The sequence below is a fragment of the Nelusetta ayraudi genome, unplaced genomic scaffold (assembly GCF_046127955.1).
Source record: "Nelusetta ayraudi isolate G7.1 ecotype Tasmania unplaced genomic scaffold, CSIRO-AGI_Nayr_v1 ptg000042l, whole genome shotgun sequence".
Taxonomy (NCBI): domain Eukaryota; kingdom Metazoa; phylum Chordata; class Actinopteri; order Tetraodontiformes; family Monacanthidae; genus Nelusetta; species Nelusetta ayraudi.
Genome location: NW_027466092.1, coordinates 22,238,234 through 22,264,562, shown reverse-complemented (window position 1 = coordinate 22,264,562; position 26,329 = coordinate 22,238,234).

Below are 26,329 nucleotides of genomic sequence, written 5' to 3'. Positions count from 1 at the left end.
GAAAAAAAGAAGAAGTAATTTCACCTCCAACTGATGATTGCCACCCCCTCCTTCCCCCTGCTTTCTTTCGTAGATATCAGCTATTGGAGCGGTTCAGCAAACGGCTCCTTCAAGTTATTGGACAGCAATAAAGATGGCAGGTAACTATTCTGAAACCTCCAAATTTCCATGCTTTTGCCTCTTGATGCTGTTGAGGTTCCAAAACCACAACATCCCTTTAAACCAACCAGCACATGTTAGAAAGGCTGTTTTAGGTGTTAGGGAGCCATTGATATTTTTATAGTGCTTTCCAAAAAAAAAAAAGAAAAATCCTCTCTGTTTTTTTTTTTTACTCTCCCCAGGGTGAAAAGGATTCTGTCACAGTATTTAGATTGTTATGAAATCCAACACTAAAGGAATCTGAAAGCATATTTGCTCTCCGCTTTGTCCCACCCGCGCCCCCCAGCATCTTGCTGCGCTGTTTTATGAAAAAATAAATCAGTAAATGTACCAAAGCTGGCTTGAAGGATGTGGAAAAACGGGGTAACGGGGTTTAAGGTTTTGAGAATCTGGCTTTCTTTCATTCAGCTTCAGTGGACTTTCGCTTCTAAATGTGTAAGATTTGCTGGAATGAATCCCCATTTGAAATCTTCCCCACTACTTACCCCATGCGAGGAGAGAAGAGGAGAGAAACACGAGCTCAAGATGATGCATGTCTTCATGATTGGTTATGAGTAGCGTTACAGTGCTGCACAATGGAGCAGCAGTTTAACGTTAATGGTGTGAATCAAAGGCAGTCCTTAATGGGCCTCTGTGCAGCAGAGGAACAAGAGTTGACGACTTTATCTCCTTCAACTTTCCCAGAAAACAAATGCAAAAAATACACCTTTGTGGAAATAATGGAAATTGTCCCTTTGTGATCACAAGGAGTCATTCATGTGTCAACATACAACATAGCATCACTTTTAGCATGAAGCTAAAAGCTAGCATGTTTGCAGAAAGCTGTAAACAAAGGGCTCAATTAACCTTTATTTCTGAAGATCCAGTGAATTTCTTTTCAGGTACTAAATTAAGTGAGGCTACTCCAGCAGACCTGGATGAAAAGTAAAGATCTGAAAGTCGATGTGGGACCTTTACATTAATGTTGGAAGTCTTTTTTCATTTTTCTTCTAGTTTTTTTTTCTTCTAATTTCTCTGCTTAAAATCCTCCAAGCAAATGAATAAAGTAAAGGGTAAAACCGATGGTTCGTACTTTAGTAGTTACTTTTGTCACATGCCTGCTGAAAACAAGCGACTGTGTTTTGAGTGACTAATTACAATGACATGTATAAGCACATTCTGGGCTTCTAAATACAGCAGCGTCTCGGTTGGCAGTCTGAGTGGGTGCAAAAACCTCTAATTTCCTGTCGCCGCAGCACTTTCTACCGTCTGTCTTGACATTGTTAAATCTCCGAGTCCTAGCAGCTGCAACCGACTCCCCCTCAGCTGCCTGCGCTGTCTTGCCATGGTGAGCAATGCTTAAACCTGCAGCCCACTCTCAAGAGAGAGGTGTCTGACTTTGCTTTTTGGCCAAAGATGCTGAAAATTTACAGAGCGCTCACAGAAAAACACTGCGTGTAATCCAGAGAGGCCTTCCCTCTCCGTTACATCCCTGCCCTCTCTCTCCTCCCCTTACCACTTGGAGCTGGAGGGAGAGGAAAATCAATACTGCTTAGGCTAGCCGGCTCCTATTCTCCTGGAGAAAGAAAGCAAAAAGTTGAGCAATATGAAACAAATGGCTGCATTCAAGACAAAGTGCTTGAGCAGCATTTTTTATTAATAATTCTAGTATTATTATTTTCCCACCCGGAGAGTGCCACGTGCATTTGTATGGGTTCGCTGCCGTTACTCAGCCTTTTTCTGCGTCTCTTCCCCTGCTCTGCATCCCAAGCGGTGCTGCCCTTAAGTAAAACATTACTTAGCTGAAATTTCTGCCAGTGCCCGCTCTTCCTGCCCAGCCGTTGTTTTCTGCCTATCTTCAACCAGTCGGATTCTGTATTGCTGGTTTCCTAGCCAAATTAAGTCAAGTGAGAGGCAAAGGCCATTATTATGGGTTTGAAATGGGTTCCTGTAGCCCAAATTTCAGAAACGATTGACAAAAATCAGTGTTCCGGCTGTTCCAGATCCTTGCACCTTTCGTAGCACTAAAACGCCCCCTACTGTGACAGTGCTCTCCCATTCTTAGGACCCCTACACACTGAGTGCGTTTTTGCCGCGGGCTGTCGCGCGGCATGGCACAGACAGGCGCGACTGTGACGACATTTGGCGTGTCCAATAGGAGGGAAACCGGTTCTCAAAGCTCCAGCTGCAGCCTGGTCTCTCCTATTGGACACACCAAATGTCACGCCGTGCCGCACCAGAATTAATTCTTTTTTTTTTTTTTTATCCCCCCCCCCCTCCTCCCTTGTCCTGTCTGGCCATAATGACAGGCAGAAGTGTCTCTGAATGTCTATGATGGCTGACATATTTTATTCTCAGAGGTAGATCTTGAGAGTGTGAGCCACACGGGCCGTTTCAGGAGCTACCTCTTGAGTGGTTTTATTAAATTCTTGTGGAAAGGTGACATTCTGGCCATGACCGGAGGTGGATGGGGAATATATGTATATATATATATATATATATGTGTGTGTGTATGTATATATTTATATATATATATATATATATATATAATATATATTATATATTCTTGTTTTTTTTCTATTCTATATATATGTGTGTATATATATATACACATGTATACATCTACATATATGCATACATATTCACATGTCCATCCACACACACATACATAGATATATATATATATATATATATACAGTATATACCCATATACAGTATATATACCCATATACAAACATACCAGCGTGTACATATAATGATAATAATAATAATAATAATAATAATAATAATAATGATAATTATAGCCATGATAATAACAACAGCATTAATAATAATGAGGCCAGGAAGAGGCCCGGTGTAGCAGGCCCCCGGGCCGTAGGCACCCGCCCCACGAGGAGCCAGGGCAAGATGACAGGGAGGCAGATACCCCAAGAAGAAGGGACACCATGCTGGGGGGGAGGCGGGGGACCCGGCCGACGCGCAGATCGACCCCCCCACGGCACCCGGCCAGAAGGCTGGGCAGTGACCACCCAAAACACTAACACCCCGAAATAGAAAGAAAGAAAGAAAGAGAAAAATAAAAGAAAGAAACACACCTATTATGTGACCAGGGGGGACTCCCGGTCAGGGCGCCATCTCCGTGACATCGGGGCCGGGGACACCACAGGGACCCAGGAGCCAGAATGGGGCCACCCCCCACCGCCGAGGGCCCCGGGGCAGCGGTGGCGACCAGGGAGACGGAGAGCGAAGGTGGGGCAGAAGGCACCCTCCCGGCCCACAGGATCGGTAGCCGCCGGCCGTGCAGCCCCACCCCAGGCATGCGACCCCACCGCGTGCGATCCAGCGCCGGTCCCCAGACACAGGGACGGACCAGCCTACCCACCAACAAGGGGGGCCCAGCCCAGAGCCAGGGACCGCCCCACCCCGACCGCCGCCCCACCGCCCCGGAGCATCACCCACCAACCACCAGGTCCAGCCCCCCCACAAGGCAGACACCCCCCCGCCGGGGCACCCACCCCCCGACCTCCCACCAACCCGCAAAGCAGCCAAGCACCCCTCAGGCAAATTGTCCTCCAGAAATTAGAGTGGGGCTGGAGAGACAGGTCTCTTTCCCACTTATCAATTGGGATAGAAATGGTACAATCTGTATTGGCAAGGATTTTATATATCTTGGAAAGTAGTTTAGGAGGTGAGAATTTAAGAACCGACTGTACAGCCGGGAGCTCCATGTGTGTTTGTTCAAGTTTAAGCTTGAATCTTTCCTTAATTATGGACTTAATTTGCATGTATTCTAAGTAACAACTACTGTTAATTCCAAACTGTGTCACAAGCTCTTGAAATGGTCTAAAGTCATTATTCTCTCTTGTGTGCTTTAAATGAATTATACCTTTATCTGCCCAATGTGTGAAGTTAAGTACTTTTTTGTTTTGTAGTAAATCAGGATTGTTCCAGATGGGCATACGACCGCACGGGATAAGGGAAGAACCTGTGATTTTCAGAAATTCCATCCAAGCCATCAGAGAGTGACTTATATTAACATTTTTCATGCAACTGTGGTGCTTAATTGATGTGCTGATAAATGGCAAGTCTACTAACTGAATATCACCACAATAGGCTTGTTCTATAACATGCCAAGATACATCATGTGGGCAAGGGTTGAACCACTTATGAATATACTTTATTCTGTTGGCAATATAGTAGTGATAAAAGTTTGGTAATTCTGAAACAATCACTTCAGTCATAGACTCGTTTATTATTAGACAAGAATATCTGCACAACTTAAGTGCACACCAAGCACAAAGCAGGAAGAGCTCTATACAACCCATGTTACCATGCTGGCAGCGTGAACATCGCTATAAGGAGAGAAACTTGCGAGTCAAAATCGCTGCCTCTTCAGTTTCGCTGCCAGCGAACACAACACACATAACAAGCAGAGCACGGAGTTAGCGGTGGTGGCTAACAGTTTATCAACACGATTCAGCGGTTGTACGTTGTAAATAGTCTTAAAACTAATGTTGCTTGAGGTCACAATACACTCACAGTCCTCATACATGTTTCCAAATATTGCCGTGGCTGACTATTCTCTCGTCGTCCACCAGGGGGCCGAGTCGAACCTGTCTCCCATTGCTGACTGGACCGGTGTTCCATCGCATACGCATTAGGCTGAACAAACCTCCAACATTTTCTGTGTTCGTTCCACTCCTTGGTGCTTCGGTAGTTGCTCTGTATTTTTTATTTTATATTTTTTAATTTCCCTGACACGGAAAAAACATTTTCTTGGAGCAGCGCACTGCGACATCACTTCCGGGGAAGAGCGGGGGAGGGCAGAACCAGTCTGAGAGTGTGTCTGAGCTTGGCCATGAAAGGAGCTAAGGCACACAATGACGTCATTGCGTGCGCAGTGTTGAAAAAATCTCTGTGAACAGAGCGTTTAGAACCATGCCCAACAATTTGCAGGGCTCACGTCCAAACGCATGAGCGTCATTATTTGACGATATCAAGATCGTTTGACGATAGGGTTCAACATTGTAACAGTTTTTAAAGCTCAGAAAAGTGGAAAAGCATCATAGGTGCCCTTTAAGTGAGTTTCCTGTAGTAGGGCAATGTCGGCTTCAAGAAAATTCAAATGGTTGAGAATTTTTTATTTTTTATCCCCGGTACCTATACCCCGCACATTCCAAGTGACAAACTTAAGGGAGGACATGTTTGCTATATAGACCTAGAGTGGTGTGTGTGTGTGCGTGCGTGCATGAGCGCGTACAACTGCATATGTAAACAAACATCGTTGCGATCTGTGAGGGTGAACATTGTTACCAGAGAGAAAAGAAGTGAGGAAAAGACATAAGTGCAGCTTGAGGGGAGGGATATTAAGAAGGGAGAATCGGTTTTATGCAGTAAAGTCATAATTAAGCTGAGATAGAGCCTTCATCGAGGAACCTTTTCCAGATCGGGAAGAGGACTCTTCGTCGATCCAGAATCTCCTTTGGGAATTTTGATTGAATCAAAAGTCGGTTCGGCGAAGTTCCCGTCCTCGGCTCTTTACCAGCACTTTTTGCTTAAAATGTTAAAATTTTACCACGATGGGTCTCGGTCGGCAAATGTCAGGTTTCTTCCCTCCAAGACGATGTACCCGGTGGAAGGTGATGTTCTTGACGGTCTCCGTAGGAAGCTTCAGGTTCTTCGTTAGGAAGTCCGCTACCGTCTTCTCCGGGTCTTCCGCCGCCTTTTCGGGGATCCCTGAGAACACCAGGTTGTCCCTCATGCTGCGTGCCTGGAGGTCTAGGACTGTTTCCTTTAAATATTTATTGTCTTTAGAGAGTTGGCTCATTCCCTCAGTGAGAGATTTAACCGACCCTCGCAGCTCCTTGTTTTCTGCGGCTAGGGAGACAACCTGTTGCTGGCTGAATCCCAGCGAATTGCGCACTGCCTGGAATTCTTTGTGGAGTATTTCCATGAGATTTAATCTAGCATCAACGCTGGAGAGCCTTTGTTCGATCGACACTAATATGTCAATCGAAGAGTTACCGGGCGGTGAAATTGCTCCGGGGGAGTCTTCGGGACGGCTTCGCCTGGAAGACGGCGTTGGCGTTGGCGTCTTGCTCGTCTTCCCCATAACTCTTCGGTCAAGATGTCGTCAAGATATTTTTCAAGATCGGCTAAGCTTTCCTCGGCCTCCAGGCTTCTTATCTCTTGTCACTTTTTTTAAAAAATTATTTTATAAATATGTGTAATTCGGAAAATAATCAAAATAAAGTTTTGTTCACTAATAACTGGGTGTCGCCATTTTTGCCATTGCGCCGACGGTCCGAGAATCTCACAGCATCACGTGAGACCTCACCTCACAGCAAACCCAACACTGTTTTTGAGTCACTCTGTCCACATCCGCCACTGCTGTCTGAAACACTCCTGGCACCAATTAATTATTATTTATTATTTATTATTTATTATTGACATGGCGGCTCAGGCATGGATGTAATATAAGAACTGGATATTGGACTGGTAATATGGCGGCTAGGGTTGGGCTTCGTTTGAATTTGAACGATTCCGATTCCAGTTTCGATTCCTTGTTTCGATTCCGATTCTGAGCGATTCTCGATTCAAATATTTTTAAGAGGCAGGGTCAAAAAGTTCTTTCTCCATTAATTAATGAATAATTTATAAACTTTTATGAACTTTACTTTGAATTTCTAACATTATATTTATCAAGTCTATGAACTTTAATTTAAATCTTATACAGCTTCTTCTCACAAAGGTACCGTTTTTACAAGAGAGATTTATTTTGACCATTTTGAGTGCCTGGTGCTGCTGCAGGTACAAGTTGGAGAACTTCCACTCAAGGGTTAACTTCAACTAAAACATTTACAACCAAATACAGATTAGCAGCAGGTAAAATATATATTCAGGAACAGTTCTTGTTGAGAAAAATAATCATATCTGCTTTCTCAGGCAGTATGTGTGAGCGTTTTGGACACCTTTAAAACGGCTAACAGGACGACTGTGACCTGAAACACAATTCATAGCAAATATTTATGTTGTAGATGTTTCAGTTATGGTCTTTTTGTCATTTGAAAAAAAAGATAAAGGCCGCCAACAACGTCATATGTGCTGTGTCTCAGCTCGTTTTGATTGGCTGCGTCCTTACATGTCTGTAAGTGATGTTCTCCAGAATGGTTCTAATTGGCCAAATAGATTGTGTTAGTTACAGAGGTTTGATGTTTTGATGGGATGGATGCACTACTGCGGCGTTGGGCGAAGTGACTCTTCTATGCACACACATCCATGGACACTTACACACACACACACACACTCACCCCCCACCCCCCATCCAACGCCTTCGCTGCTTCGTCCCACAGTTCTGTGGGCGGAGTACGCGTGGCGGACCCTCAATGGCAGTGGCTGGCTGCCTACATACACTGGAACAATTCATCTCCCCTTTTCCCCTCCCTCTTTGCAAGATATTGAGGTCCTGTCCACATGGGAACGTTTTTTGATGGAAACGGTAATATATTTAACCGTTGCAGCGTTTCGTTCATATGGCAATGGGGGTCCCAAAACAGTATTTTTTGAAAACGGGTCCCAGAGTGGGAAAATCTGACGACGCTGTTTCGCCGTTGTCACATCGTTGCCATCTGGACAGTGAAAACGGCTTTTCCTTGTAAAACGATGACGTCATCGCACCGTCACTGTCATGTGACCGGAAAAAACACGGCATGCAGAGGCACAAAAAACAACGATAGCGACCAGCGGAGTTGTCTTTGTATCGCAGGCGCTTCAAGATTTGTTGGCAATATTACTACAAAACCTCACAAAACCTCCACCATTTTTGTTTTCTGTGTGTTTAGTGTGTAACGGAAATAATGCCCTCTTTCTAAATCTTTGGTCCGGTGGCTGTGTCATACGCATTACATCGTTTTCACCCACCGTTCCGTTTCCATCTGTCAGCGTGTGGACGCAACTTTTTTCGACCCCGGGAAAGAAGAAAAACGGCAACGTTCCCGTGCGGACAGGGCCTTAGTCTTTATGTTCGCAACGTTCTTATATGTGCCTGAATTTTTTTTTCCAGTACACTGTATTCCCTCTCAGGAACATAGTTTGAGAGTGTCTTTTTTTTTTCTCCTGTTCTTCATTTTCTGACCCCCACTTTAAATGCTCAATCCTGCAGTCCTGTCTTTACAATGTTGTATTGTACTTATGCTTTATACTGTATGTTTGGACGGGGATTGTACAATTTCAATGCACATGTTTACGTGCTGCAAAGACAATACATCTATCTATCTATCTATCTATCTATCTATCTATCTATCTATCTATTCACAGTGCATGCTCTATGGGCCCATTAATGTGGAAGTCAAAAACTTTTTTGGAATATGCGCTGAGTGAGCAACTTCATTGAAATGAATGGGCCGCCGTTTTGGTTTCTGGGAGCCTGCACTCACGTCACCAGCCGTCCAGATTTTCCTCGCCTTCAGCACCAGTGCCGGAGGAATTAAAAAAAAAAAAATCCTCCCACGCACACTACGGTCATTAAAGTAGCTTCTGGACTCGTCCATTGCATCCTGAACCCAGCGGCACGCAAGTGCAACCCAGCGTGCCAGCTGGCAGGTGCTTGGCAGCCATGATGTCGGCTTAACTGGTACCAGTACGGCGGTCTATAAATAGAATCGACCAACTGCTCCAGGAAATGAACCATGATGACGCCTCCCCGAAGGCCCCACAAACAGGTTGTGCTTTTGATCCCGCGCTCTCTGTCAGGATTATAAGTAGATGTGCACGTGCCAAGTTGACTTCTCCACCACTTGCTCTCTTCTTCCCCTGCCCGCGCTTTTTTTTTTCATATGTGTATTTCTTAAAGGTTGTCAGGACAGTACCTGAATGCCCGCCGTGATTTCTGGGTCCCAAGCCAGGCGTTTTTCTCCCTCTTTCCCTCCCTCTCTTTTATTCCCAAGCTGCAGCCCACATGCTGCTTCGTGACGGGGAGAGACTCATTGTTTTGAACCAGCACTTACCCCTAGCACTGATCCTCTGCAGCGGAAACAAGCTAGTTGCCTTGTATGTTTGCCTGCTCCTTCCACTCTTGATGGACTCCAGGGATTGATCCCGGCAGCGCAGTCATTATCTCGGCTCAGTAGTGTTGGTTTAGGAGGAGCCTCTGGAAAGAAAGCGATCTCAGCAAAGGGGAAAAAATGGCCAAAGAGGAAAAGGCTATTGTGCGCCTGAGGAACAAGAAGCGGTGTGTGTGTGTTTGTTTCTTTTTGTCAAGTATTGTCCTGCATTATGTTTTAATGAGGGCGACACGGTGGCACAGTGGTTAGCGCTGCCGCCACACAGCAAGAAGGTTGTGGGTTTGATTCCGGGCCTGGGACCTTTCTGTGTGGAGTTTGCATGTTTTCCCTGTGTCTGCGTGGGTTCTCTCCGGGTTCTCCGGCTTCCTCCCACACTCCAAAAACATGCATGTGAGGTCAATTGAACATTCTAAATTGTCCGTAGGTGTGCATGTGAGCGTGAATGGTTGTTTGTCTCTATGTGGCCCTGCGATGAACTGGCGACTTGTCCAGGGTGTCACCCTGCCTTCGCCCTAAGACAGCTGGGATAGGCTCCAGCAGACCCCCTGAGCTCGCGACTAAGCGGGTATGGAAAATTAATGGATGAATGATGAATGTTTTAATGAAAGGGACCCACAGCGTGAGACGTTGTTGTCGTGTGGATGTACATCGTGACCCAAACGGATGAACTCACCGCTGTTAGCAAGTGTCCGATACAGACAATGCAGAAGATTAGCCGCTATTGGGGTTGTCTGTGAAAAGATAAATACAATGAAAAATTGTAGAAATCTCTCGATGCAAAACCAGGAAATATTCAGAAAGACACTGTAATTTTTTTTTTCTTTTTTGGGGGGGGCGGGGTGGCTTGTTTTCTCAGCCTTTAAAATTCCAACACCTTATGGCTAAATTAGCAGCACTTTAGGTTTAAACTGATGATAGTTGCTGTTTTTAGCATCAGTCCCTGTCTCACAAGTAGCATTTGCCCTACAATAGTTATATTACCAATAATGGTTAATTATTAGATATGTTATTGATAGATCTTCATGTGGGATAAGAAGTTCTCACTTCTTATCCTCTAGTTGCAACTTTTCCTTGTGAACGTCAGTATGACCTTGAAATGAGGCATGTTTAGAAAAAAGTTGTGATAAAGATGTTTTAGAAATATTTTGATTAAAAAAAAACGTATTTTCATCCTCAGAATGATTATTGTCAAACTGCTAAAAACTTTTGACTTTGACTCTAGCTTGACACGGATTTATTTATTTTAGTGTGGGAGGAAAAGAGCAACTTGCCAAAATTCTACTCACAGGGCTGCCATCTGTTTTATTTTACACAACAGTGGATGAAATCCAGGCGAATGTAGCTCCTGTCCATGATAAGGAGCAAGTTCTCTCTAAGGATGAAGCACAGAAACACCAAAGGAATGTATAGGAGACGCTCATGTCTTTGCTATAGTTGAAGGTTTAGGTTCAGACACTCGTCAACAAAAAAAAAGAAAAATATGCAAGACAATTTCAATATGGTCAAGCAGTGCAAAAGTTTCTGCGTTGTATTTTTTTTTTTTTAAACATATCTAATTCGTACATTTGGAATTGTTGCCAATTGTCTTCTTTCATATGTGTAAACTTTAACAGCTAGGTGGCAGTGTTGTCATATATCGTCAATAATAGTGACTATTATTTGCAAATTGAGTTAACAAGAAAGTGTGCATGTCTGTCAAGACACACACATTCAACTGTTACTTAAAATAATCACATTGTCCGGTTATGTGACATACTGTAAACTCTGTAATTCGTAATTTGTTGTGTATTGTCAGGAGACGGTAGCACTTATAGACAAAAAAATCATTTAAAAACAGGTGGAGATTCATCTTTCCTCATGTTACGTGCAACCCTTCCTCTCCTCCCCTGCGCAGGCCGCGACCACTCTTTGTTTTTTTTTCTCATTTTTAGCAGGCAGAAAATAATACAAAATCGCTGTAAACTAAAGTGCAGGAGCTTTATTCCTCTTTCTACTAATTTTTTCCCCTACTTCTGACAGACTTGGTGCAGTTGCAAATACAAGCCATACAAGCCATTGTAGCTCTAGTGCTTCCTCGTCGGGGGGGGGGCTCCTCAATGAGAGGGGTGTCATCGTGCTGGGGACCCTCTCAGTGTGGATTGTTCTGGGGACCCAGGTGGCTGTTTCCTCTTACAGTCCCTCAGTGCCCTGCTATTTTATTTTTTATTTGATTTATTTATTTATTGATTCACATTAATTCCCCGTGGGTCTGTGTTTTGCAATTACTTCTGTGAAATCGTCTCGATAACAACCGCTAGCTAACACGTTATGTGATCCTGATCAAAGACTGCCAGCATTGTGCTCAGATTTCTTTATTCAGATTTCTTTATTTGCCATTGTGTAAACACGTAGGAATTTGTTTTGGCAATGCATGTGTGCATTTCAGTTCTTTTCACATATATATCAACTAACAAACATACAACACAGTGCAACGCGGAAGTAAACAAAGACCATATATATAGTAATATATATATATATAGATAAAGTGCATGTTGGGATTAGTTAGTGCAGGGTATTTATGTACTGCTGGTGGTGAGTGCTGGTGTCACTGGTGTCACTGGAGGGGCAGAGGGAGGGAAGCCAGAGTCATTGAGCAGCCTGGCGGCTGAGGGGAAGAAGCTCAGTTTATGGCGAGTTGTAGTGGCCTTCAGCAGCCGCATCCTTCTCCCAGAGGGGAGCAAGGTGAGGAGTCCGTGACCAGGGTGGGAGGGGTCGGCCATGATCTTCCTCGCCCTCCTCAGTGCCCTGGAGTCGTGCAGGGACTTTAGGGAGGGCAGGGGACGGCCAATCACCCTCTCTGCAGAGCGAATCACCCGCTGCAGCTTGACAAGATCCTTAGCAGCTGCAGCGGGGAACCAGGTGATGATGGAGTGGGTGATGATGGACTCGATGATGGCCGTGTAGAACTGGGTCATCATATCCCTAGACAGTCTGAATTTCCTCAGCTGCCGAAGGAAGAACAGCCTCTGCTGGGCCTTTTTCAGGAGGGCCGTGATGTTACGTTCCCACTTTAGGTCCTGGGAGATGGTTATACCCAGGAACCTGTAGGACTCTACGGCCTTCACCTGGGTGCCTTCCAGCATGATGGGAGGGGGTGGGGCTGCGCTCCTCCGGAAGTCCACCACCATCTCCACTGTCTTTCGTGTATTTAGCTCCAAGTTGTTTTGGTTGCACCACCTCCGCAGCCGCTCGATCTCCCTCCTGTAGTCTGACTCGTCCCCCTTGGAGATGAGGCCGACCAGGGTGGTGTCGTCAGCAAACTTCAGGAGCTTGACCGAGGGGTGGATGGAAACACAGGTGTTGGTATACAGGGAGAACAGGAGGGGGGACAGGACGCAGCCCTGTGGGGAACCGGTGCTGGTGGACCTGGAGCTGGAGATGCTCTTCCCTAGCTTCACACGCTGAGACCTGTTGGTCAGAAAGTCCGTAATCCACCTGCAGGTGGAGGCAGGTACTTGCAGCAGGGACAGCTGGTGCTCCAGGGTGGATGGTAGGATGGTGTTGAAGGCCGAACTGAAGTCGACAAACAAGATCCTGGCATAGTTGCCGGCAGTGTCCAGATGGTTTAGGGTGTGGTGCAGAGCCATGTTCACGGCGTCCTCCGTGGATCTATTTGCTCTGTACGCAAACTGCAACGGGTCCAGCTCAGGATCAGTGATGCGCTTCAGGTGAGCCAGGACAAGGCGCTCCAGGACCTTCATGACCACTGAGGTCAGGGCAACGGGTCTGTAGTCATTCAGGCCTGTGACCTTGGCCTTCTTGGGGACGGGGATGATGGTTGAAGCCTTGAAGCATGCTGGGACACGACACAGCTCCAGTGAGGTGTTGAAGATGTTGGTAAACACCGGGTCGAGCTGTTCAGCGCAGTGCTTCAAGACAGAGGGGGAGACAGAATCCGGGCCAGACGCCTTCCGGGGGTTCTGACTCCTGAGCAGCAGTTTCACCTCTCTCTCCGTAACAGAGAGGGAGGATGTGGGGTGGGAGGAGAGGGACACCCTAGTGTATGGGGGTAGTGGTTGTGGTTGTAGCTGGGGGGGTTGGAGGGAGAGGGCGGGTGGGGAACTCTCTTTCTCAAACCTGCAGTAAAAGTCATTGAGCTCGTTCGCGAGGAGGAGGTTGTCAGCCGCCTGCAGGGACCTTGGCTTGTAGTTGGTGATGGTCTTCAGGCCTTTCCAGACCGAGGAGGAGTTCCCCTCAGAGAGCTGCTGGCGCAGTCTCTTGGAGAAGCAATGTTTTGCCTCCATCACTGCTTTGGCAAACCTGTACTTGGCCTGCCTAAACAAAACCACGTCACCGCTACGCCTGGCCCCCTCCTTCTCCGACCTCAGCCTCCTGAGATGGGCTGAAAACCAGGGCTTGTCGTTGTTGTAGATCTTCCTGGAGCGGATAGGGACACACACCTCCTCGCCGAGGCTGATGAATGATGTCACAGTGTCCGTGTATTCATCCAGGTCGTTTCCAGCTCTCCGTGAAACATAAACACATCTCGCTCGCTCCCATGGAACGCCTCCTTGTCCGGCTTAGAGTAAACAGCGAAACCGATCATTTTTGCAAACGCTGACGTCACAGCTCTAACCCCACCCCCCACCTTGCAATCTGAGCGGTGATGTGCAGACGACCGCTCACAACAACAGCGTCGGGCAACGTAACAGACCTTTTACTGCTGCTACTGATCAGCCTGCACTCTTTCCATTAACCTCCGCTACATTCATTCATTCATTTTCAATACCCGCTTCTTCCTGAAATCATGGTCACGGGCGTCTGCTGGAGCCTATCCCAGCTGTCATAGGGCGAAGGCAGGGTTCACCCTGGACAAGTCGCCAGTTCATCGCAGGGCCACCTCCACTACAACAAAGCACAAACAATAGTGAACAATAACACACAGTGCTCGTGGATCAATGGTGGATTGTGTGCAAAGTGAAAATAAACACAATGTTACGAACCACTTCGTCTAGGGGAAAGTGGTTAGTAGCAAAAATGGGACCACCAAACAAGTTCTATGAACAGGTTTCAAAATTAAGAGGTTTTTAATGATTTTAACAAAGAATAATTATAACACACAACAACAAAGGGCAGCGGGTGGCGCCAAATCAATAACTTATAGATATAATAATAATAATAATAATAATAATAATAATAATAATAATAAAAACATATACTTATCGAGACAGACACAACCTGTCCCGAAAAAAGGACGCCACCCATAAACCTAAACAGAAAAGGTTACAAAAAACATGGGGAAACTAAACCCCAAAGAAAACCCAAAACTAAACCTAGAGCCCAAAAATCCTAACACACAAATACATAAACACGAGGGTCACAAGAGGGTAAGGGTACGAGTGCTGCACCTAGGTAACACACACACGGGAATCGAATAGGGCAAGGGGACGAGTGCCGAGTGCTGCATGTAGCTAGCACAGACACGGGAATCAGAAACGGTAAGGGGACGAGTGCCGAGTGCTACCTAGTACAAACACGGAGTCGAATGGGGTAACGAGTGCTGCACATAAAAACTAACAGGGGACGAGTGCTGCACGTACAAGCTAACATTAAACCTAAACAAACACGCGGGCTAACAGCCACAATCAGACTGCGCCCCTGAGTTCCGGAACACGGACGCTTTTATCCGCGGTGACTCCCAATTGCACAGGTGGTGGCGATCAGCAAATTACGGTGGGCGGAGGCAGGAACTCCCCAGTTGATGACGCTGATGCCGCTGTTGTTCGGGGAACCACCTGGCGAAACGGAGTTGGGAGACACACATACACACACACACGCACCAACATACATACGACAAAGACTGCAGCCGTAACACACGACATTAGCGATTTGCAAACCTCCTGTTTTACGTTTTATTGATTTTCTTTTGGGTCACCGGACTGGGATATAGGCTGTTTAAGCTGGTGGTGGTGAAGGCCCAGAAGCAGACGGCCAGGTTATACTGCCTGGGAATCAGGAGGGGGGGGGGCAAAAATCAGCCAAATGAGGAGGAGAGGGACGAAGAAATGCACGTTGGAACAACTGTATTTGCACTTTTGATTTATGTACTTGCACCTTTTTGCGGCACTTTTGAAAACCTTTTCTAGTGTCGTGTTGCCGATCCGCGTGTTATTTGAATGAAGTTGAAGTTGAAGTTGAATTTCAGGAGAAGAATGCCAATTTAAATATGTCTTTAGTAAACAAATCAATTCAGGATACAAATATACAGAGCTCTGGGCCGAGTTCAAAACCCTAGCAACAACAGTGTTTTGTCAGGGAATGAAGTCTGACTGCTATCTGTCCCTTGACCCAGTCGTTTTATCCATAAAGAAAACATGCAAACGCTCCCCGATGTTGTCCTCCTCTGACTGGCTGCCTGATCTCCAGACCCCAGGTCAAATGTTCCCATCCCTGTGCCTACGATGGGTCATAAGTTCCCCACCCTGTGACTGAATGGGTTGTAAACTTTATGGCGGTTGCAAAGCCAGTTGCTTCTGATGTCAACCCTCTGGTTACCCAAGGTCACCCTCTTATGATTGGCAAATAATTATGAAAGTGCCACATCTGGTAACATTCAATTCATTTAGACATTCAACTCAACATAATAATTACAACATATACATTTAATGTTACAATATAATAGCATAATATGCTATGATGCATGATGTTACATATCTGATTCCAACACTACCTCAAAAAATAAATGTTATTAGATATCTCGTTATTATGGGGTTGATGTTGACCTGGGCCAGTGGTGGGTTCAGCTTGTATATACTTGTATGTTATTAATGTTAGTTGTTTTGCCTAATACTTGCCTAATGATTTTTTTCTTTCCAGCGGGCCAGATAATTCAAGAACAGAGAGGAATTCCAGAAGAACAATTTGATGATCTCCGGCTTCCTCCCACAGTCTAAAAACATGCGTGTGAGGTTAATTGAACATTCTAAATTGTTCGTAGGTGTGCATGTGAGTGTGAATGGTTGTTTGTTTCTATGTGGCCCTGTGATTAACTGGTGACTTGTCCAGGGTGTCACCCTGCCTTCGCCCTAAGACAGCTGGGAGAGGCTCCAGCAGACCCCCATGACCCTGAATTGGAATAAGCGGGTATAGAAGATGAATGAATGAATTTGATGATCAAAGGAGACACTACACTTGGGAGTGTGAAAGGATGTTCTGACATGCTGCTCCCTCAATATCATTATTTTATACCACCCCCAATACGTTGTCAAGTTGCCCTGCATTCAGATGCTTATCATCATCTTCATAGAATCATTTCATGTTGACTATTCTTCTCCACCATGTTAAACACAGCGTTAGGAGGTTGTTTTGACACATTTTGCACCCTTCACTTCTTGCTCTGAGAGGACATTGCTCCCTCCGGCACTTGCTGTATGACGATACGTTCGCAGGGAATGGAGGCGTGTGACCAAGCACACACCGCAGCCGTGCCGCGTTCAAATGAACTGCAGGAAATTGCCTTCTTTCAAGGATTGGACATTTGTTCAGAGGTGAATTTGGCTTATCCAGCCACAGTTCTGAGAAGCCCCATCCAGAGATGGAGGGAGAATGAATTCAGAAGATTAATTTTTTTGAACACATCCACTAAAAATAAGTCAACCTTGGAAGGAGAAAGGAACAAATATGGTGGGTTTTTTTTTTTGTTTTAATTCTATACGTTAAACTTTATAAAGGTACGTGCAATGCGGGGGAAACAATAGTCTCGTTTCACAGTCGCATGACATTAACTTTATTTTACCCTTGCAGTTTGTTTGAATTTGAAGTAGAGATAGATGACATATATTTAGGGTTTAGTGGTGGTGCAAGGACAAGGCGGGGAAACCTGAAGAACTCACAGGTAGTTGTTTAAAGAGTATATATAAAGCATTCTTTAAACAACTACCTGTCAACAGGATTCATCCATTTGTTAGTGCTGGGTGGGAAAGTAAACTGCAGTGGAGCCGCCAGTAGACTGCCGTTGACAAAATCATGTCACTCAAACATGGACGGCTGCTGAGGAGGTTTTTGTTTTTTTATTGCTATCATTAGATATCTATCGACAGATGGGACTGAGCCCGTTGTCATGAAACACGCTCAAATATCCATGTTTTTTTAAAGGAAAAATTGGCTGTTCAAATAAGCCATGTCATAAATACAGGAAGAAAACGATAATTAGCGGTGAAACAATTGGTTGGTTTTTATCAATTGTGAGCTTTTTTTTGTTGCTGCTGGGATTCTGATCTTGTAGTAGGCGTTTGAATTTGTTTACAATAACACGTGATTTCAGTGGATGAATCTGTCCCTATGTAGGCCTTCGATACCCCCCACACCTCTTTGTTTTATATATTAGCAACTTGAATATCTGTGAAACAGTTGTTTGAGAAAATTAAGTAATTAGAATATGTCTCCTTTGGCTCTGGGATACAGAAAAACTCTTGCTTAATTTTTTTTTTAATGCATTCAAGCCGCATTTATGGAAAAGGTAAAAGCTTATTGAAGAAAAAACAAAACAATTGCATGAAAATGGAGTGCAAAACAATTTTTGATGGAGGTTTTGCTGTGAAAGTAAGCTTGTCAGACATGACCCTGCCCTTTTGTCTTGGAGACAATACTGTACTGCAACATTAACACACACACACACACACACACACACACACACACACAAACACACACACACACACACACACACACACACACACCACCACCACCACCACCACCACCACCAGGGGTCATCCACTCAGCCTGGTGCTTTATACCATCTGCTTTGGGTTGGGTGACATTTTGGCTAATGCCAACACTGAGGTCACACACTTTGGATATCCCTGAAGAGTCTTTAGTGACACATATTCCCCAAGAATAAATCCAAATCAGATGTTTTACCATTTGCCAGATCCCCAGCAGACTCATGTTTTCGTATTAATAAATAAAGCTCTATTAAAAAGAAGATTCAATATCTTCTTTTCTGTTTAAAGCCTGTTGTACAGATTCTGGGTTACGGTTTCGAGCTTGAATGTTCCGAGGTTGATGTTTGGATGAGGAGTAAAATAGTGGCGTCAAAGAGGTGATTTCTAATGGTTGCAGTGAACACCTGGCTGGAGATTTCATGAACCTGGGGTGGTTATCAGTGAAGCAGCTGTATCTTTTGTGACGTGACAAAGGGACATGCCCAGTATGTGCAGCGGACTGAAGTAAAACATTGAAAAGTCTTATTCCTGCGGAGTAAATTGACAGGCTAGACATGTTAAATATAAGTCAATTTAAAAAAATTTGGGCCTGTAAAACTTTTGTATACATTGCATGTTCAGCATGTGAACGGCTGCCTCACCCAGAGCCTGACCATGTCTCCAGAGGCGCCACAGTCAGTGCAGCCAAATAGACTTGATCGATTATAGTTGTTGTTGTTGTTGTTGTTGTTGTTGGTGTGTGTGTGTGTGTGTGTGTGTGTGTGTGTGTGTGTGTGTGTGTGTGTCCACCAGCCCGCTGGCGGCTGATTTGTCACAAGCAACTTCTAGGGGGCAACCGGCCTCCAAACTAGGAAATGGGAGGAAGGAGTTGGGCAAAAAATGGAAAGTCACATTCACAGGTCACTCAGGGGCAGATTCATTGTGTCTCCCGGCAACCTGTACCTCTTTAAAATGTCCTGTTCTCGGAGGTCAGACAGTGAAACTCTGCTGCGATAAACACGCTCCTGTGCGCGCCTGGCATTACGATGCCTCCTCTGTCTTACCAAGACTGCTGCCATAATGGAAAGAAAGTCAAGATGCAAGACGTGTTAGTCATTATATAAGCAAGACAATCACCATCACCTGAGTACCATTTGTATTTCTCATAGCCTATCTAAAATATTCTAAGATATTGTCATACGTATATACTGTAGTCTATGCCTATTTGTATATAAAATTTCGGGAGCCATATATATATTTCAGGCTTTTCAGAGAGGAAAGTTTCACTCAGAAGCCAGAAACACTTTGACAGACAGAGACTGCGCCTGGTTTTGGCTTGCGGTGTTTCCATCTGTCAAACTGCGTGCGGACACGAGCGCAAACTCTTTCTGGATCTCCCGCTGTTTGAATGAGGCATATTTGCATAGAAGGGGGTGTGTCCTTTTGCGCGTCATGACTCATTTAAATACATTCAAATGAGTCTGGCGCAGCCCTGCCGCTACCTGCGCCTCGGCGCATTTTCCACCGATTTTCACGTTTGCGTTCCCTCTGTGGAGCGGAATCACCGTTTTTGGGGCTGTTTACACAGATTTTCTGGCGCAAAAGCCGCGCAATCGCTTTGTGGATCTGGCCTTTAGTCTCTTTGTTTTGTCATGGGCTGGGCCGTCGGTGCCACTTCCCAGCCACGCTTGCTGTCTCTGGAAAGAACAAAGGGAACGGGAAAGAGACATGCAGAGAGGAGCAATTCTCATCTGCCTTCTAGAATTTACTTTTTGCATGCAATTGTAGGTTTTGTGATCCCCGAGTGATTTGGGGATTTTTGTAATGCGTTTGTGTGTATTCTGAGGCGACTGGGAAGGACTGCAGATGCAGGCTCTCTCCCCTGCTGCCTGTTTAACTTGTTGAAAGGCCATTTTTGGAGCACAGCAGGCCCCTTTACATCACTGAGCAACACAAAAGTTTGAGCTATGCAGACCCAAACTGTGCTAAAGATTCCACTCTTTTTAAACTGACTTTGGATGTAGGCCATGGTGTTAATTTGTGTGTGAGTGTGTGTGGGTGTGCATACGTGTACGAGCTTGAGCTGTTGTCTGACTTAAAGTGTTTTGTGTTGCGAGAAATCATTTGGAGTCATTGGAACACAGCAATGGGAGGAAGTCGAGGTGTGTGGGTTCACCTTTCATCACCTCCTGTCACACATCTCATTTCTTTTTTAGCCCGGCTGGAACTCTTTTTTTCAGGACTGAGCCAGTTCGAAACTAACTGGTTTCGCAAGGGCGGAAGACCCGATTATTTTTTGCTGCGTTTCTTATTATTATTATTAGGGACTGAGCTGACAGAAGACCAGTTTGAAACTAACTGTTCTTTCGCAAGGGCTAAAGACCGTATTGTTTTTGCTCGGTTTATTATTTTTCCCTATTATTATTCTGGACTGAGCCCTGGCGATAGGACCAGCCCTGAAGCAGAGTAGGTCATTGCAGTGCGAAGACTGGATTGAAATTGCTATGTTTATTAGAGACTGAGCCCACGGAAGACCAGTTTGAAACAAACTGGTCTTTCGTCAACCTCTACATCCCATATGCTCTACCTTTTTTAACTCGACAAACAGGAAGTGAGATATTTCAACTTGTTGGGACTGTCCGTTCATTCACTGGCCACGCCTACACCGTTATTCACACTTGGATAAAAGTCACGCAGTCAGATTCCTGAAGACCTTGGCTAAACGATGATGCCAATATTTTTATGGTAGACGTAGAAATGGCCGAGTTAGAAGCGTTTGTTTCCCTGGTTTCAAAAACCGAGACGTGAAAAAAACACTAAAATGGCCATAACGCCCCCTCCAAACGTCACATCGATGTGCAACAAAAACCCACGCGATCCCATATGCTCAAACTTTTTTGACTCGACAAACAGGAAGTGAGATATTTCAACTTGTTTGAAACCCTCCAAAACTGGACTTTCTGTTCATTCACTGGCTATGCCTACACCATTATTCTGATCCGGTTAAACATTACACCTTAACTAAACAATGATGCCAATATTTGTGTGTGTGTGTGTGTGTGTGTGTGTGTGTGTGTGTGTGTGTGTGTGCATGTGTGTGTATGTGTGTTCGTGCGTGCATGAGCGAGTTCGTGACAGAGGACATATAGAGAGGGACAGAGTATGTGATTGTTAAATATGTGACTGTGATAAAAAAAAAAGTCTTCTTCTTCTTCTTCTGCCACATTATCCGGGGTCGGGTCGCGGGGGCAGCAGCCTCAGCAGAGATGCCCAGACCTCCCTGACCCCAGTCACCTCCTCCAGCTCATCCGGTGGGACCCCAAGGCGTTCCCAGGCCAGCCGGGAGACATAGTCCCTCCAGCGTGTCCTGGGTCTTCCCCGAGGCCTCCTCCCGGTGGGACATGCCCGGAACACCTGCCCAGGGAGGTGTCCAGGAGGCATCCGGAACAGATGCCCGAGCCACCTCAGCTGGCCCCTCTCGATGCGGAGGAGCAGCGGCTCTACTCCAAGCTCCTCCTGGGTGGCTGAGCTTCTCACCCTATCCCTCAGGGTATGCCCAAACTCATTTCGGCCGCTTGTATTGTTATAAAAAGAAAAGTCATCTCTCCTATTCATTTACTTCGTCAATATTATGTGTGTGTTTGTGTGCACACGTGCGTTCACTTGTGTGCGGCGCATGGGCTTGATTTATAACTACAATTGGGACCATGATGTTGCAGTTGACTGAGGGCCGAATGTTTAGTGAGCATGACTATAATGTGGGAGTCCACGGTTCGAACCCCGCCCGGCGCCTCAATATTTTTTTTTCACCCTTAACTAACTAACTAACTAACTTTTTGTGTACTACAGTTTGTATTTGCTCTGAACCTCACCGCACGTCAATGAGCGGAATAATGATTTTCATAAGAGACGGACAACTTCTTGTTCTTCAGCCACACCGGCAAGAGACAAGTGCAGCGAGCAGACATTCTCTGTCACGTACATGGTGTAAGAGCATCTTCTGCTCTGAATAAGTACTTAACTGGAAAAACACTGCATTTATTTGTTTTTGTTTTGTCAGTTCCTGCTTGTCATTACGCCCAGACTGGACAAAGGGATTAAAAAAAATTACTCGAAAAACACTAATAATTGCTTATAAATTTTGTTGTGCATTTATTTCATTTTTTATTTTTTGCATTTTTATCTTACATGATTGGCAGGAGTCGGAAAAAGTCAGTAAACGGTGGGCAGGATTCTAGGGGGGTCATGGGGCATCAAGAGGGGTCGCGGAGCGTCGGCAGGTTTCAGGGGGCGTCGGCAGGGTTATGCAGAGGTCAGCAGGTGATTGGAGGCATCTGGATGGGTCAACAAGTGACACGGAGCATATTGTCATATCCACTACTGGCCGGGCGTGTCCTTGTTTTCGATGCCCCTCCCCCTTGCGTGTTTCCCTCCTTTTCTCAAGGTGCGGGTCTCAGGCAGGCAGCTGCAGGGCGTCACACACCTGATGCCATTCACACTCATCAACCCACTGTCTTAAAAGCCCGGATCTCCAGCCACTCCCTGCTAGATCGTTGCAGTTATCTTAGTGTGAATCCCATCGCCCTGCACACTGCCTCTCTGGACCTGCTCCCAGTGCAAGTCTCCACTGTACCTCCTCCTACCTGCCTTCGCTCCTCATCAGGCTTCAACCCTTGATCTTTCCTCCACCAACCAATAAACAATCTGAAGCGTGATCCCTCTGAGTCTGTGCCTTGGTCCAACCACTTACCCACCTGATCATCACACATATGCTCTTTTAATGAGTGACAAACAGAAAGTCAGATATTTCAATTTGTTTTCCTCTTATTTTTCTTGAATTGACTACTTTTTTAAAATTTGAAAGTCAAGAACCCTAAAGTAAAATTGACCAAACTTGTATTAATCAGACTAGACCTTCATAAGGACAAAAAAATGAATGGTATGGAAATGTGATTATTTTTTTTTTTTTTTCCTCCTTTGTCTGGTCTGGCCATAATGACAAGCAGAAGTGTCTCTGAATGTCTATGATGGCTGACATATTTTATTCTCAGAGGTAGATCTTGAGAGTGTGAGCCACATGGGTGGTTTCCGGAGCTACCTCTTCAGTGGTTTTATTATAATGTTCTTGGTGACATTCTGGCCATAACCGGACTGAGGGAGGGATAGATAGGGGGGTGAGAGGAAAGTAGAGAGGGGAAATGAGTGTGTGTGTGTGGGGGGGGATGATGAGAGGGATAGAGAGAGAGGAGGAGAGGAGGCAACTGGCAACAATATATAATTGTGTTAAAAGAGAACAAAACAGATCGTAAATATGCATAGCTAATTGTCAGATAGTGCATATATACCCATACAAACATACATATGAGTACATACAATGATGATAATAATAACAACGTTAATAGTAATAATAATAATAATAATAATAATAATAATAATAATAATAATGATAGTAGTAATAATAACAATAATAATAATCTACTCATGGATAAATAAGACAATAAGCTATGCAATAGTGTGCAACAGTGTACCCGCACTTGTGTATACTTGTGTGTGTGTGTGTGTGTGTGTGTGTGTGTATACTTGTGTGTGTGTGTGTGTGTGTGTGTGTGTGTGCATACTTGCATGTGTATATACGTGTGTGTGTGTGTGTGTATGGATGTGGTGGTGTGTGTACCTGAATGTAGGTGTGGAAATGTTTAACCATTTTCATTTTATAGCTGTAAGTTGCTGTACGCTCAAAATCACTCTGGAATCGCTCAAAACACCACAACGCTAAAATGCCACTAGCACCCTCTTGGAACGTCGGACAGAGATGAGACGAGAACCCACGCCTTCCTCTCTTTGAGACAACATTTTATACGCTATATTTTTCTGCACGACAAACAGGAAGTGAGATATTTGCACTTGTTTGAACATTGGTCAAAAGCTGTCTTTTTGTCTCAGCTCAAAGTAGAGGGATTGACGGGGATTAACGAGGAGGAGGGGGTGAGAAGGAGGTGGCAGAGGGGGGGGGACCTCACAGACACACACCCTGTGTCCCTAGCTCACTTGAACTAAAATAGACAAATAACAAAAAATACATTGATTCATTGCAATTTCGAAGGTAGTATAGCTATCATTCAAAATCCCACGTATTTGTCTCCTCAAGGCCTATAATTTACACTTGACAGCTTTGACCAAAAATAATCAGAACGTGTAAAATCTGCATCATTAGCTTACTCATATGGTAAAATGCATATGATTAAGACTTCCTCCAGTTCTCATTTCACCCACTAAACATGCTTCAAATCCCATCGGGGGTATCGACAGAGGATGGCACTGGTCGGCAAGTGTTGGCAGGATTCTTAAAGGGTCGGGGGGTCATCGGGAGGGGTTGAGAGGTGTCAGGGAGGGTTGGCGGGTTTCAGGGTCGTCCACAGGGGATGGTAGGCCTCAGCAGATGTCTGCAAGGATTGGCAGGCGTCAGCAAGCCTTGGCAGGATTCTGAAGGAGTCAGCAGGTGTCTTGGGGGCATCGACAGGGGTTGCCAGGATTCCGAAAGGATCAACAGGTGTCAAGGGGCGTCGACAGGTATCGAGGCTCATCGGCAGTCGTCGGGATGTGTCGGGGCGAATCGGCAGGTGTCAGCAGGTGCCGGGGGTCATCAGTAGGCGTTGGCGGGTGGTGGCCACGGTGGTTTAGTCCCGCAAACCCTGCCTGCAGGTTTATTTATTTATTTGTTTTTTAGTTATGTAATGCAAAATGCCAACCTGAAAGTGGAGCTGATACAGAGCAACTGGCCATCTTACATACAAAGAAACAAAACAAAAATGTTGTATGTGTGTCATGTTCTTTGGTTACATCAAAGGGCAAGAGCCCACCTGATGCTCCTAGGCAGTTTAGCATTGCTCCTCTGCCTCCCTGCACTCATCTTCCATTACGTAACCGCTGAGACTCAACACATTCTGGGTTGGTTGGGCGGCACCCCCAATTGACCCCATTAGAACCAACTAAAGGTCGACTGTAGGAGCAGAAGGAGTAAAAAGTAAAGGTTTGTGGCTTTCTGTTTCTGAAACAAAACTCGACAGAAATGCATTGTAACGAGGTCTTCTCCTCTACACCCTGTTGGACACAATAATTAAATGCCATGTTGAGAGTATACAGCCGTGTTTGCACTGCTTTGAGTCTTCCACAGCATAAAACAGGAAAAAAAAAAAAGAAAGGCGCCTTGGAGCTCGCTTGTGGCAGTCATTTGTATTCTTCTCAGCTCCAACCACTTGACAAATACTATTGATGTGGCACCTGTGTAACTGCAGCTCACAGGAACAAGGTACACACTGCAATAAGCGCCACCCTCAGAATAGTTCTTTGGTCTTCCGGGACCATCCACGGCTCCGACTACCTGCACACCTGACCTAACACATCAGGAGCGTTTTTTTGGGAAGCAGATTACTCCCAAATTCTGCCACTGACAGAGCATGGATAATCGTCTTAGTTCCTGTAAAATGCATTTATTAACAGTATGAACAGTGTGATGTAGTTAAAATTAGACAGAAAAAAGCTCCCTGGTGATTTCCAAGCTTGATTTGGTGACTTTGTTAAATCCGTCCAGTGGCTCCTTTTTTTTTTTTTTTTTTTTTTTTTTTTTTAAAGAAATACACAGATGGATCCACTGTATAACCTGATAGTGTTTGTCTGGTTGTAACTGTAAGGATCTACACACTCCTGTGCAGTAGGGGCCAATATGCACACTGAGTCTTCCAAATGTAGATCAACAATTCTTAGATTTTTCAAATTGTCTGTTACACAGGGTATGGGCATCACTCCATAAAATTAATGAGTTGATCTCAAGCGTTTAATCTTGAAGAAAATATGTTTCAACAAACAGAAAAGTCAGAATTTTACAATTTTTTTTCCCCTCACCAAAGACATTTCAAGCCATTTAATATATCTATTAAACCCCACATTTAGCCAAACATTTAATCACTGGTTATGTACTTTATTCATACATACATGATTTTCAATTAATTTGTCCTGCCAGTTTGTCATGACATTTTTGAGCAGTGTTTCTACTAGGGACTAAAGGTTAGATTCATGTCCCCCAAAAGCCAAGGGCAATAAAATTGCTTACTGCCCAGCACCTGACAGATGAACTCATTTGCTCTCAGATGAATTGCAGAATAATATATTTTATTTCTAAATGCCACTTCCTATCCATGAGCCTCTGATGGTCCGGCACATCCTCTTGTTGGGTAACCTCATGTCCTTTTGTGGGGAGGCGGCTGATGTGTTTTGCATTTCCATGGTGAACCTGCCGCGCTGCACACAAGACAATAATAAAGGCTCTCAAAGGCCAGCCGAATTGCGCGTGCACATCCTCAACAGTCTGAGCTATTGTACACTTGGCGGAGTTACACAACATGACGTTCATCCCGACACCCCTTGTCGGGGCTTTTGAGACTGGCAAAGATT